The sequence below is a fragment of the Martes martes genome (assembly GCF_963455335.1).
Source record: "Martes martes genome assembly, chromosome: 16".
Lineage (NCBI taxonomy): Eukaryota > Metazoa > Chordata > Mammalia > Carnivora > Mustelidae > Martes > Martes martes.
In genome coordinates this window covers 11,010,126-11,027,479 of record NC_137904.1, presented here as the reverse complement: position 1 = coordinate 11,027,479, position 17,354 = coordinate 11,010,126, and the positions used below count along the sequence as shown (strand labels likewise).

Here is a 17,354-nt window from a genome sequence, read left to right as displayed (position 1 = left end):
ATACTCCCCAATGTGGGGCTCGAACTCACGACCTCCAAGATCAAGCGCCGTAGGCTCTACCGACTGAGCCAGTCAGGTGCCCCTCTATTTCCATAAACTTACTGAGAGGCTCAAAGGATAAAATGTGTATAAAAGCACACCACGAACTCTACTGAATGACGCAAACAGGAGCCTTCCTCCTCTCCAAGATACAAGGGGTCTTACAGAATCTCTAGCTAGCTCTGTGTGTGCTCTATGACCATCACAGCAAATCGTCTAGTCTTTCTTTGAACACCTTCAGTGATGGGTCTCATGATTTCTACCAGTTTCCTGGGGCTGCTGGAACCAGTTGCCACAAACCTAGTGGTTTAAACAACACCAATGTATTATCTCACAGTTCTGGAGGTCAGAGATCCAAAGTAGGTCTCGCTGGACTACAGTCAAGGTGTTGGCCAGGCTCCACTCCTCTTGGGAATCCCCAGGAGAGAGTCCATTCCCTCGCCCTTCCTAGCTTCAGGAAGCGAGCTGTCTGTGTTCCTTGGGCTCTTGGCTTCTTCCTCCATCTTCAAAGCTAGCAACACAGATGGAATCCTTGTCAAATCACATCCGTCTCCACCTCCATCCTTAATTCCCCTTTGCCGTGGGATCTAACATACTCACAGAGTCTGGGGATTAAGGCATGGACATGGTTGGGAGCCTCTCTTCTGCTTAACGTACCCCAGAAGGGGGAGGCTCTTCATTACGTCGAGACATAATATAAAATTCCCACCGGCCAGTCCTAATTCTGCTCTTGCATGATGTGTGACTTCTCTGCTTCCCACATGATAGTTCTGGAATGATCTGAGCCAAGGATGTGGTTTCTTCTGTATTTTTTTGGTAAAAAAAAAAAAAATCTGTAGTTTCTTCTGGGGTGTGTGATCTGTCATTGACCCTCTTTCTACTGAAGCCTCCACATCCGACAAAAGTTGAGATGTCATCCTAAAGGTTGGTCTGTTCAGAGAACCCCAAACTCCCTTCATTAGGAAGCTGGGAAGATCGGCAAAGAGCAGACAATCTTTACCTACCCCTTTGATGCATTCTTTGGAAAAGAAAGAATCACCATATCTCAACATACATAAATAAATGCACCCAGATCATGGGTGTCCGGCTTGGTGAATTTTCACAAAGTGAATACACCTCCGTAACCAGTAGCCGGATTAAAGACAGAACATTATCGAGCCTTCCAAAGCCCCCTTGTGGCCTTCTAGTCACTAATCTCCCCAAATGAACCCACTATCCTGCGTTCTAGTGGATTGTACTGTGCCTCCCCCTCACTCTGCAAAAATATAATCCCTAGAACCCACAAATGTGACCTTATTTGGAAAAAAGATCCTCTCATGTTATTAAATTAACCATCTGGAGAAGAGATCATCCTGGATTACCTGGATGGGCCCTGGCTCTTATGACAAGTGTCCTTACAAGAGGCAGAAGAGAAAAGACCCGCATGGGGAAGGACATGGGAAGACAGAGAAGGAGAAGACAGAGAGGGAGACCACCATGATGGGGTCAGGCAAGCTGTTCCTACAGCCGCCAGGAGCCGGAAGGGGTAACCATGGGTTCTCCCCTGGAGCCTCTGGAGGGAACAAAGCCAACATCTTGACTTTGGACTTCCGGGTTCCTGGCTGTGAGAGAATGAATTCCTCTTGTTGAAAGTCATCGAGTGTGTAGAGATCGACCGGTTATGGCAACCCTGGGAAATGAATACAAGCTCAGCTTCGCTCTGTTTTCTACTGACGTAAAAAGAAGTTAGCGAGGGCGCATGTTTTGTGTGTGACTTCTCTCATCCAGTGTTCTCTCTCAGCGCTGAGGGTTATCCCTGCTCAGGTGCGTGGTGGAAGTTGGCTCGTTCTCATGACTCTGTGCTAATCCACTGTCAGAAAATGCCCGAGGCAGGGCAGGACATTTCTATTTGCTGTACTTCCTCACCAAGGTGTGCAATCTTCTCATTTTGGTCATCCCGGTGTGCTTGTGTGTGTGTGTGTGTGTGTGTGTGCGTGCACGCACGTGTGGGTGTGTATAGAACATTTTGCTTTTGATTCCATTCCCCTAAGGACTAATGAGATCTGTTCTCTTTTCACATATTTTTTGGCCATTTGAGCATCTTAAAAAAAAAAAAGATTCAAAGATTTTATTTACTTGTTAGAGAGAACGAGCACAAGCAGGGGGAGCAGTGGGCAGAGGGAGAAGCAGACTTCCCGCAGAGCAGGAAGCCCGATATGGGGCTCCATCCCAGGACCCTAGGATCATGACCTGAGTCAAAGGCAGATGCTTCAACAACTGAGCCACCCAGGCACCCCTGACCCCAAGAATATTAATAACAATGACTGAATTGTGTCCTCTCCCTGATTCCCATGTCGATGCTCTAACCCCCAGGGTGACTATATTTGGAGGTAGGGCTTTTAGGATGTAACTGAAGTTAAATGAGGTCTGAAAGGTGGGGTCCTAATCCGGTAGGACTCGTGCCCTTATAAAAAGACGGCATGCATTAGAGAAAAGGCCATGCGAAGACGGAGCAAGATGGTGGCCATCAAAGAGTGGCAAGGCAGGTCCCCAGCAGGAAGTGAGCCACCCGGCACCTTGATCTAGGACTTCCAGCATCCAGAACCAAGAGAAAATAAATTTCTGTTGTTTAGGGCTCCCAGGCTATGGTATTTTGTTATGGCAGCCCAAGCTGACTAATGCAACAACCATAAAAATGTCATGTCATTACCCATAATTTGGCATAATGACATTTTCTTTTTTTGTAATAGCATTAGCCACATATTCCGGGGCTATGCTCAGTGCTTTCATCCATAATCTCCTAATCTTCACAGCAATCCTGGAGCTGTTCTTAGCTTCTTCAAATGGCCTCCTTTCAGGTTCAAATGGCTAAGTAACTTGCCCCAGGGTAAGTGATGACTAGTGCAGAAAGGGGACTGGAAATGACTTCTGCCTGATTCCAGAGACAGCGGGAAAATAAAAGGTCATAATTTAATATCTGATCATTGAGAGACAGGAATCCCCAGCAAATGCATTGTGTGAGCCTGCTGTCCCCAGGCACACAGTGACAAAAACGAAGAAATCCCATATTTTCAGATGTGGGGGTTCAGAAAAGACACCCAACATCTCCATATTGTCAGGAGCAGGCTCGACCCAAGAGACTATGAAATTTCTACATTTATATTGATTCCAGCAGTTTTGTTCTCTAAAGTGCCTCAAATCTATTTAATCTAGGTCAGAGGACCACACGAGAGCAGGGAAATTTGAGAGACCCATGAGTAGAGAGTATTAATGCTGGAAGGGTTGTAACTAGTTGCCAGTAAAATCCTCGAATTCAACACATAGGACAGGGGCACCAGGATGGCTCAGTCTGTTAAGTGTCTTGATTATGGCTCAGGTCATGATCCCAGGGTCCTGGGATCAAGCCCTACATCGGGGGGGTGGGGCAGGTCCCCCCTCCCTCTACACCTTCCCCTGCTTGTGTTCTCACTCACTCTCTGTCAAATAAATACATAAAATCTTAAAAAGAAAGAAAGAGGGGAGCCTGGGTGGCTCAGCGGGTTGGGCCTCTGCCTTAGGCTCAGGTCATGGTCTCGGGGTCCTGGGATCGAGCCCCGCATCGGGCTCTCTGCTCAGCAGGGAGCCTGCTTTCCCCTCTCTCTCTGCCTGCTGCTCTGCCTACTTGTGGTATCACTCTGTCAAATAAATAAATAAAATCTTTTAAAAATTTTTTAAAAAAGAAAGAAAGAAAGAAAACTAAAGCTCATAAAAAAGTAGTTGGCAAGGTGCCTGGGTGGTTCAGTGGGTTGGGCCTCTGCCTCGGCTCAGGTCATGATCTCAGGGTCCTGGGATCGAGCCCTGCATTGGACTCTCTGCTCAGTGGGGAGCCTCCTCCTCTCTCTCTGCCTGCCTCTCTGCCTACTTGTGATCTCTCTCTCTGTCAAATAAATAAAATCTTAAAAAAAAAAAAAGCAATTGGCCTTGTTAGCTTCGTAATCAAAGGAGCGAGACTGATACAAAGTGAAGGTCAAGCAAAGCTTTATTTCGCACCAAGCATGGAGAATCAAACCGACTGACCGGGGACATCTCTTACAAAGCGGCGACCCCTCCCTGCCTTACAGACTAACTTATAGAGCAAAGGCCATGTGGTTGGGCCTGGCCACACACAGGTGGCCAATGAGATTGTAACACACAGAGAAAGCTACATGCTAGGTCACACATGGGTGGCCAATTGAATTACAATTTACCCTATAGTAGATATTTCAACTAGTCTATCACCTTGGTGAGAATTGGCTCCCAAAAGGCGGGACCCACACTCCTTGGTAGCTAGGGAGACAGTATGCGCCCCCACTGATTGGAAACCTCCACCTGGCCTGACCCACCCTTGTATTTGGGCTTTGTTACCTGGGACTGGTTTCCCGGACTTGCTTTGAAGTAAGTTCCCTGATGGGGGCGGGGGGAGGGGGGTGTCCAGCGCTCTGGCTAAATAGGCCCTTACAGGCCTAACTAGGATTCGAATGTAAATATGTCAAACATCAAAATGTATCCTTTCCACTAAGAAACACGCATTTCATCTATTTTTAAATCTCAGAGACCAGACATCATGTGTGATCAAAAAAGCAAGGGACTGAAGCTCCATTCAATCACAAACTACCCCTATTTTTACAAATTAAAACAAACAGGTGAGTTACAAATATGTTCATTTTCTCACGTTCAGATTCTATTTATAGGACTTGCTAGAAACGGAATTTGAAGAGCTGTAAACTATTTCAGTGAGCAAAGTAAGGCCATTAGATAGACTATAGACGCATGCGATGCTTATAGTATGTAGTATAAACTCTTAAAAATAACGTAAAACATTTAAAACAGACATAGCTCCGGCTGGCTGTGCTGCCATTCCCTGTAGTAAAAGAATGATGTCACTAGGAGAATTTTCTTTTCATCCCTTTGCACAGATTCCGTCTGTGAGTTGGTCCTGAAGCTTCCTCTGGGTTGACTTTCATCAGTGATTTTTTTTTTTTAAGATTTTATTTATTTATGTATTTGACACAGAGGGAGAGCAGAAGCAGAGGGAGCAGCAGAGGGAGAGGGAGAAGCAAACCTCCCCCGCCCCGCTCCGCCCCAGCAGGGAGCCTGACTTGGGGCTCGACCGCAGAACCCTGGCATCATGACCTGAGCTGAAGGCAGAGCCACCTTTACCGGCTGAGCCACCCAGGCACCGCCCCCCAATCAGCGATTTCTGATCCAGCCACCCCGTGGGCCACAGACATTTCATTATAATGAAAGCATGTTGCAATGTGCTCTCCCTTACTTTATCTCTCTCTTACTTTATCCACTCAGCTGGGCGAACACAGACCCCCCACCCCCAGTCCAGTGGCCAATGTACTTATTTGGCTTTTCTATTTTCTAAATAATAGGTTTGGACAACACACCCCAGGACGCAGGAAGACTTCCCGAGGGAATCTGTGACAAGTTCAGTTTTAAGGAACTGATTTTCCAGACTCTCCATTTCCTTGTTACAAGCACCCTGCCTGAGAAAAGCACACTGCGGGTTGAGTGTTCCCTTTGGTTTGCCCTTTCTCTGTTTGGTCTTTGTCACCAGAAAAGCCACCTTCTCCCTAGGGTGCATTGCCCCAGGGTGTAAAAACTTGCAATCTGACCATTTCAAGCTCTGTTACCAAAACTCATAATACATTTGTGCTGTTTGTCTGAGCACTGCGCTAATACGAAGCAGTGATAATTCCATCCCAAAGAAAAGTTGTTAACGCTTCCACCTCTAAAGTCTCAGGAAATAGGCATTTTAATTTTCAACTTATATTTGCATTTTTGTGGAGAGAAGTATGACGGGGGGTAAAATAAAAAATCACCCATCGTGAAAGTGTATATTATCCTGAATTTGTGGAGGGAGGAACATGGACGTACAAAGAGAAAAAGGAACCATGCAAAATTTCTAACCAGTACATAGGAGTTTGTTCTTGTCTTTTTAAAATGCATCAAAGTATCAGATCGTGGCGGTGTTTACACTTCACGGGCTATATTTAGAAAATGATGTAACTGCAGATTTTAACATATTACTATTTATAACATGCCAGGTCTTGCAACGATTTTTAATTTTCACAAAAAGTGTTAGGTGCCTACTACAAAATATGCAAAGGTTACATCGATTTCCAGAAAGTCTTTAAGAGGTACTCAAACAGACAATCTCGAAAGTACTCACTGTGTCAGAGGAAAAAGATTTTCCAAGTTCCAAGGCCGGACTTTTCCTGGGTTTGCCGCTTGCGCCCTCTGCTGGTGAGCCGCGTCTCTAAGAGGGCAGCGCCGTCTTTCTGTTCTCTGCATTCCCAGCTAGGGTCAAGATCACGCAGTTGGTGGGGAGGCCCTAAACAGAGTCGGGCTGCCTGTGGTTGCCACTGTGGCCAGACCCATGTGGATTTGCATGATCCCTTCCCAGCACGGAATCACGCGGTCAGACAGGCAGCGGAATGCTCTCACGTCCAAGTGCCGGACTGACGTGACCTTCCCTTACCGACTGATTTAACCAGAAGTTTCTGGCCTTGGAAATAGTAATAGTGTTGAAATAATAATGATAATAATACCCAGCACCACAGTCTATGGTGTTTACTATGTGCCTGTCCGTCGCTGTTGGAAGCACTCTCCATAAATTCACTCACTGAACCCTATGAGGTAGGAACCTTTATTGTTCCCATTCTCCAGAGGAGGGTTTTGGGCACTGAGCAGTGAAAAAGAAATAAAATAAATCGCCCACGTCACACAACTGATCAGAGACAAAGCCAGGGTGTGGAGGCAAGCAGCTCCCCAGACCCACCCCATTTGGCACACTTGGCCACCATTCTTTACCATTCGTTGTGGAAAAATGAGAAACATGGGCACAAAGACAAAATAAAAATCTGTCATCTCACCACCCAGGGATAATCACTGGCTAGTGTTTTAAAGCATGTTCCTTTCCAGTCCTGTGTGTGAGTGTGTGGGTCTATCATTCTGTTTGATACACGAGAGACCTTCTATTTCTAGAATGTGCTCAGGACACTTCAAAATACATCCAGGTTTCCCTCGGTCACTTGTGTCTCTATTCTTTGCCACTGTCTGTTTTGCGCATCCCCTGAAGATAAAGGTGGCAGACGTCGCTCTGTTTCTTTCTGACATTCAGCTTCTAGAATTTTCCCCTGTAAGGGCAGCTCAGGGGAATGTGGTGGAAGGGACCCCTCCATATGTTGCTGTGTGCCCCTGGGCTGAGGACCCCTGCCCTCCTCTGAAGCACCAAGTTCAAATGAGACATGGGAAGGAAACAGAAACCAGGCTCATTGCTGAATTCTCAGAGCTTTGGTTGTGATTGTGCTCTGTCTCCTGAAGGAGCAGATTCTGACGCCCAAGCATATTCCATCTCTCTGGAACCAAGGTCGACAGGATGTACTCATGAGTCCCTTGGAGAGTCCCACCAGGGTCTCTGAGCCTGGGGTCTACGGACCTGAGGGGAGGCGGTGCTTACCTGCACTTGGGGACCCAGGGGACCCTGCAGAGAGGCCACCTAATGGGATCTGTGAACCTCCACTGAGGTCACAGGTTGCAGTGACCCCGTAGGGAAGCAGCTGCGGGATAAACAGCCTTTGAGAGACTGAATATAGGAATGGACGATGCCAGGCTGTATATCAAAGTAGAACTCCAAGGGCGCCTGGCTGGCTCATTCAGTAGAGCACGCAACTCTTGAGTTTAGGGTTGTGAGTTCGAGCCTCATGTTGGACACAGAGATTATTTAAGAAAAAAAAAAGGGCGGGGGGCGCCTGGGTGGCTCAGTGGGTTAAAGCCTCTGCCTTCGGCTCAGGTCATGATCCCAGGGTTAAAGCCTCTGCCTTCGGCTCAGGTCATGATCCCAGGGTCCTGGGATCGAGCCCCGCATCGGGCTCTCTGCTCAGCGGGGAGCCTGCTTCCTCCTCTCTCTCTCTGCCTGCCTCTCTGCCTACTTGTGATCTCTGTCTGTCAAATAAATAAATAAAATCTTTAAAAAAAAACCCCAAAAAACTGGGGCACCCACGAGAGAAGTCACATTAGGACAAGTGGGTCACGCAGGTGACATACAGAATTCACTCATGTGGTCATAGGGGGCCTGCAAGGGAGCCCCTGTTTACTCCATCCACCCCCACATAAGCCACCGCCAGGGGCATCCCATCCCAGAGCTCTTGGATGTTGAGGTCAGAGATTTTGTTCTAGGCACCTGCTCTCTGCCTGACCTTTTAGCTGTCCCGGGTCCCTCTGTATGCCTGCCCGACACCCTGCCCTTAAAAACTATCCATGCGGGGAGCTTGGGTGGCTCAGTGGGTTAAGGCCTCTGCCTTTGGCTCAGGTCATGATCCCAGGGTTCTGGGATCGAGCCCCGCATCAGGCTCTCTGCTCAGCAGGGAGCCTGTTTCCTCCTCTCTCTCTCTCTCTCTCTGCCTGCCTCTCTGCCTACTTGTGATCTCTGTCAAATAAATAAATAAAATCTTCAAAAAAAAAATTCATCTTCAGTCCAACTCTTATTTTTCTGTAGATAACTAGCTTTTTTGTAAATCCCCTGGTTGTTTTAAAAATCTTTATTCTCTATACTGGGCAGTTTCCTCATGTTGTATACAGGTATGGGTGTCTCTTTCCTTATCATATTTAGGAGATAAAGTGCTTCTTGTGAGGGAGGACTCACGTCTCCCCATCAGTTTTGAAAAGTTTGTAGCTACCATTTCTCCAAATACTACCTCTCCCCTACGGTCTCTTTATTACCCTTGGAAACTCCTTTTAGGCTGAAATTAGACATTTTCATTCTATCCACCATATTGCTTCATCTCTCCCCCATATTTTGTATCTCTTTGCCTCTTTATTTGCTTTTGGTGTAGCTTCTTTAATTCTACCTTTGTATTAGATATCTATCGCTACATGGGAAATTAACCCCAAACCTTAGCATCTTAACAATGATTATCTCACACAGTTATTGAGGGTCAGAAATTCAGGGTGTGTCTTAGTGTCTCATATGAAGTTCAAGTCAAAATGTTAGCTGGGGCTGCAGTCATCCAAGAGAGAGGCAGGAATCCACAGTTCTATTTATGACTAAGTGTCCAAGTCACACACCATAACTTATCCTTTCTCTGTTTGTTAGAGGAAGGGCATTAAGTTCAACCCATACTCAAGGGGATGAGAACTAGGCATCACCTTTTGGAGGGAATGCCAAGATTCACAAACACATTTTGAACTGCCAAAAATTTTATTTCATTAATTATTTTTTCCACTCTGTCTAATCTGCTGGATAATACACCCCTGTGTTTCGAATATCAAATATTAAACTGTTCATTTCTAGAATTTTCTCTTTCGTTATTTTAAAACATACTGAATCATTCTTACTGTCTCTTTCTCTGTTAATTTCTTTTTATAAAAAGATTTTATTTATTTATTTAACAGCGAGAGAGAGAGAGAGAGAGAGAGAGAGACATTACAAGTAGGCAGACAGGCAGACAGAGAGAGAGGGGGAAGCAGGCTCCCTGCTGAGCAGAGAGCCAGATGCGGGGCTTGATTCCAGGACTCTGAGATCATGACCTCAGCTGAAAGCAGAGGCTTAACCCACTGAGCCACCCAGGCACCCTCTGTTAATTTCTTAGCCCTCTTTTTATCAGTGTATTTTGACTGGTCCTTTAAAATCAGAAGGCCTGTTTTGAGGGTGTATTTCTTTCACAGAGAATGTACCCCAGCTCCTACCAGCATGCTGTGGGTCCTACTGACCTACGAAATTATAAAATAATTTTTTGACTTGGAGGTTTTGGGACTATGCCGGTAGAGTGAATTCTGACCTGAAACCCAGGTTTCATATTAGATTCGATGTACCCTCTAATCAGATTTAATTAATGTTAACATTTTCGAGGTGCTCATTTAAAGAAAAAAAATGAGACTCTGCCTCTATCCCTTCTTCCTCATTCCCCAGAGGTAACCACTCTCCTAGAACTGGTGCAAAAAATTTCCATCCATATTTTAATATGGATTTATAGTAAATATGTAGCACTAATATATACAGTATGTGTTGAAATTTTTATGCAACTTGCTTTTTTTCCCCTAGACATCCCTCTACTGGTGGACAGGTAGCACTTTGTGGATTTGGGGTTGGTTTTTTTTTTGTAATTATTAGCAAACAATATTGAGGGGACTATCCTGGATTTAAGGCTGTGGTTAAATTCACAGAGATTCTGCAAGTGGTGTTAACAGTCCAGGTGAGAGGGAACATTGGAGGGGGAGAGAAAAAAAGATGGTCAGGGCGAGTAAGAAGACACCTGCAGAAGGCACCCAGTCCTTCTCGGGACGGAGGGGCCCCTTCCTGGACGAGAGACCCTTCCCGTGGCGCATTCAACCTTCCAGCAGGTGGTGTTCCGAGGGGCCCAAGTGCGTTGGGGGAGGGGAGGGGGGAGAAGGGTGGGGGCCGGTAGCCCCAGGAGCCAGTGTTGATGGCGGGGAGGCATGGGCAGGGCGGCAATCAGAGCGCGGCGGGGGGAACGGTGTCACTCTGCGCGGGCCGCGACGCCTCCTACCGGTCGCCAGAAGCAACGTCTGCCTCTCGCAGTCGCCTGCGTAAACCCTGGACTCGCGATGCAAGGCAAAAAGAGCGGGGTTTTCTGCCGGCTGCCAGTACAACAACGGTCGCCTGACGCCAAATTTCTCCCACGACGGCTTCTCCCAGCCCCCTGTGCTGCGGGGGAGGAAAAAAGGACCCATGACCCCGACGTGACTTGAACACGCAACCTTCTGATCTGGAGTCAGACGCGCTACCATTGCGCCACGAGGTCACAGCGAACAGACGACTCCGCGTCGCTCAAGACCTCGCTGCGCCGGCACCGTCCCGCGGCTCGAGGCACCTAGGCTGAGAGGCGCGGTCCCTCCCCCACCCCCCGCCCCGCCCCTCCCCTCCCCTCCCCTCCCCTCCCCTCCCCTCCCCTCCCCTCCCCTCCCGGCGCTGGGGTCACAGCGAAGGGGAGGGGCGCGAGCGGCCCCGCTCCTCGGCTTCCGGGAAGCTTGCGCGCCGGGGCCGCCGAGCCGGAGCGCGGGGCGGCCCAGCCCCGCCCGCTCCGCCCCGCCCCGCCCCGCCGGAGCCCGGGTGGCCGCGGGGCCCGAGTCGCCCGGCCCGCCGCCCGCTCCGCACACAGGAGCGGCGGCTGCAGCGGTGCGGGGCCGAGGAGATCGCGGGTCGGGTCGGGCGAGGGAGGAGAAGCGGGCGGGCGCCCCCCTTCCCCGCCCCGAGCCGGCACCGGGGGGCCTCGTTCCCCAGGCTGGGAAGACGCCGCGCTCTCTTCTTTGCAAAGCGTAAAAGGAAACCTTTTCTTCGGCGAGGGTTACCGCAATGTCGGGAAGACAGAGTCCTTGAAAACCCCACCCGGCGGAGGTCGCCTGCTCACACATGATCGTGCGCGATGTTTATTTTTGCAGTTTTACGGGCTGGGTCTCATCCCAAGAGTTTTGATCTTTGAATTGAGGGATGGTACCTATAGGGAACCCTTACACGTTCACGAAGTGTAAATCCGTGTGTGTCCGGCACCCAGATCAAGAAAGTGAACATTACCATACCCCCCTGCCCCTTTCTGGTGGCTTCCAGTTCGTTTTTGAGATGCGGTCGTATTGGACACAACCTTTTGTCATTGACCTCGCTTGTCATAATACTGTGCACGTAATTTAGTTAATATTTTTTCCTAGCATGATTTTAAGCGGCTCATTGTCCACCTCGTGGGAGTCTGAAGTCCCTGCTTTTGGACAGTACTTTTTCCTTTTTTTATTAAATAAGAAAAAATTATTAAATAAGTGAGTAAATAAGCTCTTGAATTTTTTTTTAAGCCATTAATACTATAGAGCACTATCCTGGTCTAAGAACGTGAAGCAACAATTACTTTAATAAATACAATTCCCCACAAGGGCCTGATGTTCTTCAGGGAAGGAACGATCCAGAATGGGCCTCACTCTTTACAGGAGGGAAAGAGTGAGTGTGTCTGGGGCTCTCAGTGAAGCCGGTGCGGGGTGAAGGGCTCTCTCACCATCCTGATTAGTTGGGGACACCTAAGGACACTAGGGCTTCTACGAATCTTGGATAGGAATCTTGTCAAATTTTGTGTTTATGGCCAAGTGTGAAAATAGCAGGCTTTGGGGTTAACTGTGAGTCCTGAGACAGTTGCTGGAACGCTGTCAGAGAAGCAGAGACCAGAAGGTTCTATCCCTGTTTTCAGCGGGTGGGGGGAGTCAGCTAGCCCAGGATTACTGATTGCCTCTACAAGTGTCCGGACAGGAGTCCCTTACTTACTGCTTTTGATGGCCCAGAGGTGAATTGGACCCTGATTAGGAGAAGGTGTGGGGAGCTAGGGAGTGACAAATGTTTCTCGGAGATCTAAGAAGTGACCGAAATGCCAGAACTCTGAGGTTTGGATTCTCTTTCGGGGTGATGACGAACTTCCTTCCCTGCTCCCTCTTGAGGACCTCCGGCACTGGCTACATAGCAAAGTCACTGTGAGGAACAGCCAGTGCCTTTTCCACAGAGGTCAAGAGTGCAGAATCTACTGGAAGGGATGCTTCACACCCAAGGAAAGACCAGAGACACTCTTGAAAGCCCTGCTCGGATTTTTAGATATACCTGTCATGTCCTGGCCCTTCTCCCCAGATGTGGAACCAAAAGTTAGTTTTTATTTTAAACTACAGTATGGTAATATCATCAGGTAAAGGGATTAAAGAGATTTGTGTACATAGGGTTATAGGGTCCTTTTTAAAAGTAAGATTTGGGCACCTGGGTGGCTCAGTCAGTTAAGGATCTGCTTCTGTTCAGGTCATGATCCCAGGGTCGTCAGATCAAGCCCCACCACTGACCAACCTTCCTTCTTGGCTCCCTCCTTGGTGGGGAGTCCGAGTCTCCCTCTGCCTCCCCCCGCCCCCCCCGCCCCCGCTTGTGCTCTCTCTTGCACAAATAGATAAAATCTTTAAAAATAAATAAAAATTAAAAAAAATAAATAAAAATAAAAATAAGACTCTTGCTTGCCAGGGCCTTACCAAAGCGAAGGGAAGGAGGCAGTCATGCCCATGGGCAGACCTAAAAAGCCTTTTATTTATAATTTTGACACTTTGTTCATCTTGGATTTTGGCATTAATTTTTTAAAAACACTATATATTTTAATTTATCTTGACTACCGAGTTTTTTGGCGCTGCCCACACTCCTTGCATCTTGCCCCCAGGAGAGGGCCTCACTGGCCTCGCCCTCATCCCAGCTCAAGGCTCACTGAAATTCTGGGACTGCCCAGACACCACAAAGCACTGCTTCTTTATTTTAGCCCTAAACTCTTATTAAACACATGCGCGTGCGTGCGCGCGCACACACACACACGAAAAAATGGAAACAAAAAATCCCCCGTAAAATACACAAAACTTCAAAACTACATGACAGTCAATGTCCAGTTAAATACCAAAAGAAAAAAGGCACTGCCAACATTGGCGAGGGTGTGGGGAAAACGAAGATCTATGAGAATTCACCAACACTGGAAACGAATGTGTAGACTGGTAGCACCATGTGGACTGCGATGTGGCAAATGTTTTTAAAAATGCTTCTGTCCAGGCTTTTTTCTCTTGTAGAGAATATGTACCAAAGAAACAGTGAAGGATGAATGCACAGCTGTATCTTCAAGGCTGTTCTCATCAACACTGTGTAATAAGGAAGCGACGGGCGCCATCTTGATGGTTCCATGGTCCAAGCCCAGTGTGGATTTCCAAGGGAGCGAGGCAGGGAAGCTGGCTTTGGTGAATGCGTGCCTGTATGAGGGAACATCAGGAACTCTTGAATAAAGAGGTGTGGAAGGGAGAAGTCCAGAAGGAACTGCTGTGGAGAAGGAAGGCTGCCTGCGTTATGCCAAGGGCTGCCCGACCACTGAGAAAAATGTTTACTTTGGCTTCTCAGTCTCTGCTTAGACCCAGGCAATTGAGCTATCACTTAGAAAAAGTTTTTCCTTGGCTTTGTTTCCTAAGGGACTGAAAATGTTCCAACTCCCCAACGCTCGTCAAAGATGTCCTAGATCTTTCTGACAGACACATTCCTTTTCCAGCACATTCCAACAGCGACTTGAAAACAGAGGCCCGAGAAGGGTGGTGGTGCTCTGTGGAGTGTGTTTTTCTATCATGCAGCTCTGGGGCAGGCTGGCTTCTTGGGAAGCATAGGGGGAGACTGGGAGGAGAGCCAAGAAGGTATTTTGGGAGGAACTCTGGTGAGAGGAGGAAGCTGAACTGGAGGAGGGGTGGGGGGAAGCTGTGAGGTTGTGATGGAGCCCTGGCAGCCGCTCTGCCACCCCGCGGAGAGAGCTCGGAACAAAGACAGCCTGTGGGAGGACCCCACCCCCTGCATCAGAAGACAATGACAGAAGGCGGATGACAGCAAGTTGTGGTGGCCAAAGGCTCACAGCGGGAGGCTGTCTGCTTACTTCTCCCCTCTTCGGAAGGACAAACACCCTTGGAACTGCTGGAACATTTAGAATTTCATCAGAAATACTCACTGGGACGCAGTGTGGCATAATCCAGAGCCCTAGCCAAGGACAGGTCTCCAGACTCTAGCCTCCTGATGACCTGACATGAAAGGGCCCTCCTAAACCAGCGAGGGGGACATGGAAGTTGAATCTGGTCACTGCATAGAGGCCAAAAAAACAAAAAAAAGCAAAAAAAAAAAACCCACACAAAAAAGACGGCAGATTTGGGGAGTGTGTAAACCTTAGGCACTTTGATTTTTCTGGTAGGCATTTCGATTATCATAATAATTTGCTTTGATCCTAGGTTTCCATTTTTTGTGCCTCAAAACCTTCATTACAAAAGAAACCCTCCCTTAAAACGGGAAAATCCGAAGGGATTGTAAGGACCTATTTTAGCCAGAACACTGCCATCCTGGTTAAATAATAAACCTTGTTGTTTAACCCTTAAACTATCCCTGCTCCCCTTCCCCCAGGGGACTTACTCAAAAACAAGTCCTGGAAACCAGTCCCAGGTAACAAAGCCCACTACCCTGAGATGAAGGGTCACATGCTCTATGGACTGAGCCAGCCAGGTGCCCCCAGGCTTGAATATCTTTCAGCAGTTTAATTAGGTTGCCACTTTTGTTCAGGACCAGAGGAGACTGGGGCACGGTGGATACCCTTTACATTGGAGAAATGGAATTCCAGAAACAGAAACTCTTAGGTCTACTAGCATATCAGCTATGAGCATGGCTAGCAAGAGCCAAGGGTCTTGATTACTAGTCCCACCGTGACAATAAATGTGACCTTCTCAGTTTGTCTTTGCCTCATGTGATGCTGTTCCCTGAACTGGTCACTGGAGCTTTTCCTAACCTCAAAGTCGTGCTTGCTAATGCTCACCAAAGAAACTGGATGGCAACTGTGGCTTAGGGAGTAGGGGCTACATGTGTTATGCCCCAATAATGGGTCCGTGATTAAAGGAGCGAGACTGATATAAAGCGAAGGTCAAACAAAGCTTTATTTCACGCCAAGCATCAAGAATCTAACCGAACATTTGGGGACGCACCTCTTGCAAGAGAGGGCGACCCTTCTCGGTTTCACAGTCTAGCTTTTAAGGGCAAAGGCCATGTGGTTGCGCCTGGCCACGCGCAGGTGGTCAATGAGATTGTAACACACACAGGAAACTCCACAGTGATGCTGGGTGACCAATTGAATTACAATTTACCATAGTAGACATTTGAACCAGCCTATTACACCTTGATTAGGATTGGCGCCAAAAAGGCTCCCAAAGGTTGGGGGGGGGGCTACTCCTTGGTAGCTAGGGAGACAGTATGCAACCCCCCACTGATCGGATGTCTCCACCTGGCCTGACCCACGGTTGTATCTGGGCTTTGTTACCTGGAGCTGGTTTCTGGGACTTGTTTTTAAGTGAATCCCCTGGGGGAAGGGGAGAAGGGACAGTTTAAGGGTTAAACAACAAGGTTTTTGTTTAACCTCAATGAAAGCCTCTTGCTAAAAAAAAATATAAAAATATAAAATAAGTCCTTACAATGTGATATAGAAAAATATTGGGGTTTGCAGCCAATTGCCAAGAAAGAATTCTTGAGACGTCTTTGGTGCAAAAAGATGGTTTTATTAAAGTGTGGGGTCAGGGCCCGTGGGCAGGAGGAGCTGTACTGGGGTCATGAGGAGTGGCCCTGCTGTGCCCGAGTTTTCGCGTCCTAGAGACCACCTAGGAGCCAAGCACAGATGCAATCACATGAGGGTTTATTTGACAAGCTTAAGCTTGGGCCCAAGTATACCCGACACAGCGGAGTAGGGACTTGGACCCCGAGCCAGATTACAGTCAGAGTTTTTAAAGGCAGAGTAGGGGTGGACTCGGCGGTGGGTGAGGACAAAGGGGGTTATGGATGATGTAAGTCTCTAAGGAATTTTGGAAGCGAGGTCTCCAGGACCTTGAGGGGCTAGCTGGGAAAAGGTTATTCATTACCAATAATAAAAATCTTCTTGTGAGACCCTTTAGATGTATATCAGTGGGTCAGATGCTTGGGAATGATTGCTGACACTATCTTGGAGGTTTAGAGATAAAGTTTCACATTTCTCCTATCAAGTGTCCTTGTTAGTGAGATTTAGGTTTAGAAGAAATTTCACTTTATTTACATTTCCTTCTGCCTCAGCCTCCTTCAGTTTTATGGTGGGGAGGGCAACATTAGGGCTTAAGGAACTGAGTTATTTGTCTCTTGAAATTGTGCTATTGATAAGGTAACTCCTTTGTTTGTAGATCTCTAGGACATTTGTAAACCAAGGGAGACTCCTGTCCTGCAGGATTGTGATCTCTGCGAGCTAACTATTTCTCGTTTATGGCAGTCAGGGGTGCCTGAGGAATATCACACATATTACCGAGGGGAGGGGAGCGGGTGGAGAGGGGGTGCAAGGTGCCAGCTTTTGCTTTGCCAAGATGGCTGTACTTATGTCAGGGCTAGACTCGAGGTGGGCGCAGCCTTGTTTTTCTTGGCCTCCACAGCCCATGATACACTTTCAGGTTGGGAGGGGATTAGGGACAGTGTAAGTCTCCAGCGAACTTCAGAAGCAAGGTTTTCAGGACCTTGAGTGGGCTAGCTGTTGTTCGGAAAAGGTCATTTATTACTGCTTAGTAAACCCTGTGCCTTTGGATGTCTATCAGTGGGCCGGATGCTTGGGGGATGGTCACTAACATGTATCTTGGGGGTGGGGGTAGAGATAAGCACATTCCCAAAGGAATCTCTATATGTTAAAGAAGTAAGTACAGGCTCCTGGGGGGTCGGCTAAGATAGCTTTTGCCCTTAGCCAAGTCTCAACATCAAGGCGGCTGAGCTCCGGGAGGAATGCCACTCT

The 17,354-nt window shown here is 47.8% G+C and overlaps 1 protein-coding gene across 1 annotated transcript in view; it reads right to left on the bottom strand.

Moving 5' to 3' along the window:
* Positions 1 to 6,278, bottom strand: part of LOC308357369 (multidrug and toxin extrusion protein 1-like) — a 53,448-nt gene extending 47,170 nt beyond the window's left edge. The window contains exon 1 of the mRNA XM_080826892.1: positions 6,215 to 6,278. The gene's annotated coding sequence lies outside the window, so the exon portion shown is untranslated. The remainder of the gene's footprint in view (positions 1 to 6,214) is intronic.
* Between the last annotated feature and the right edge of the window lie 11,076 nt (positions 6,279 to 17,354).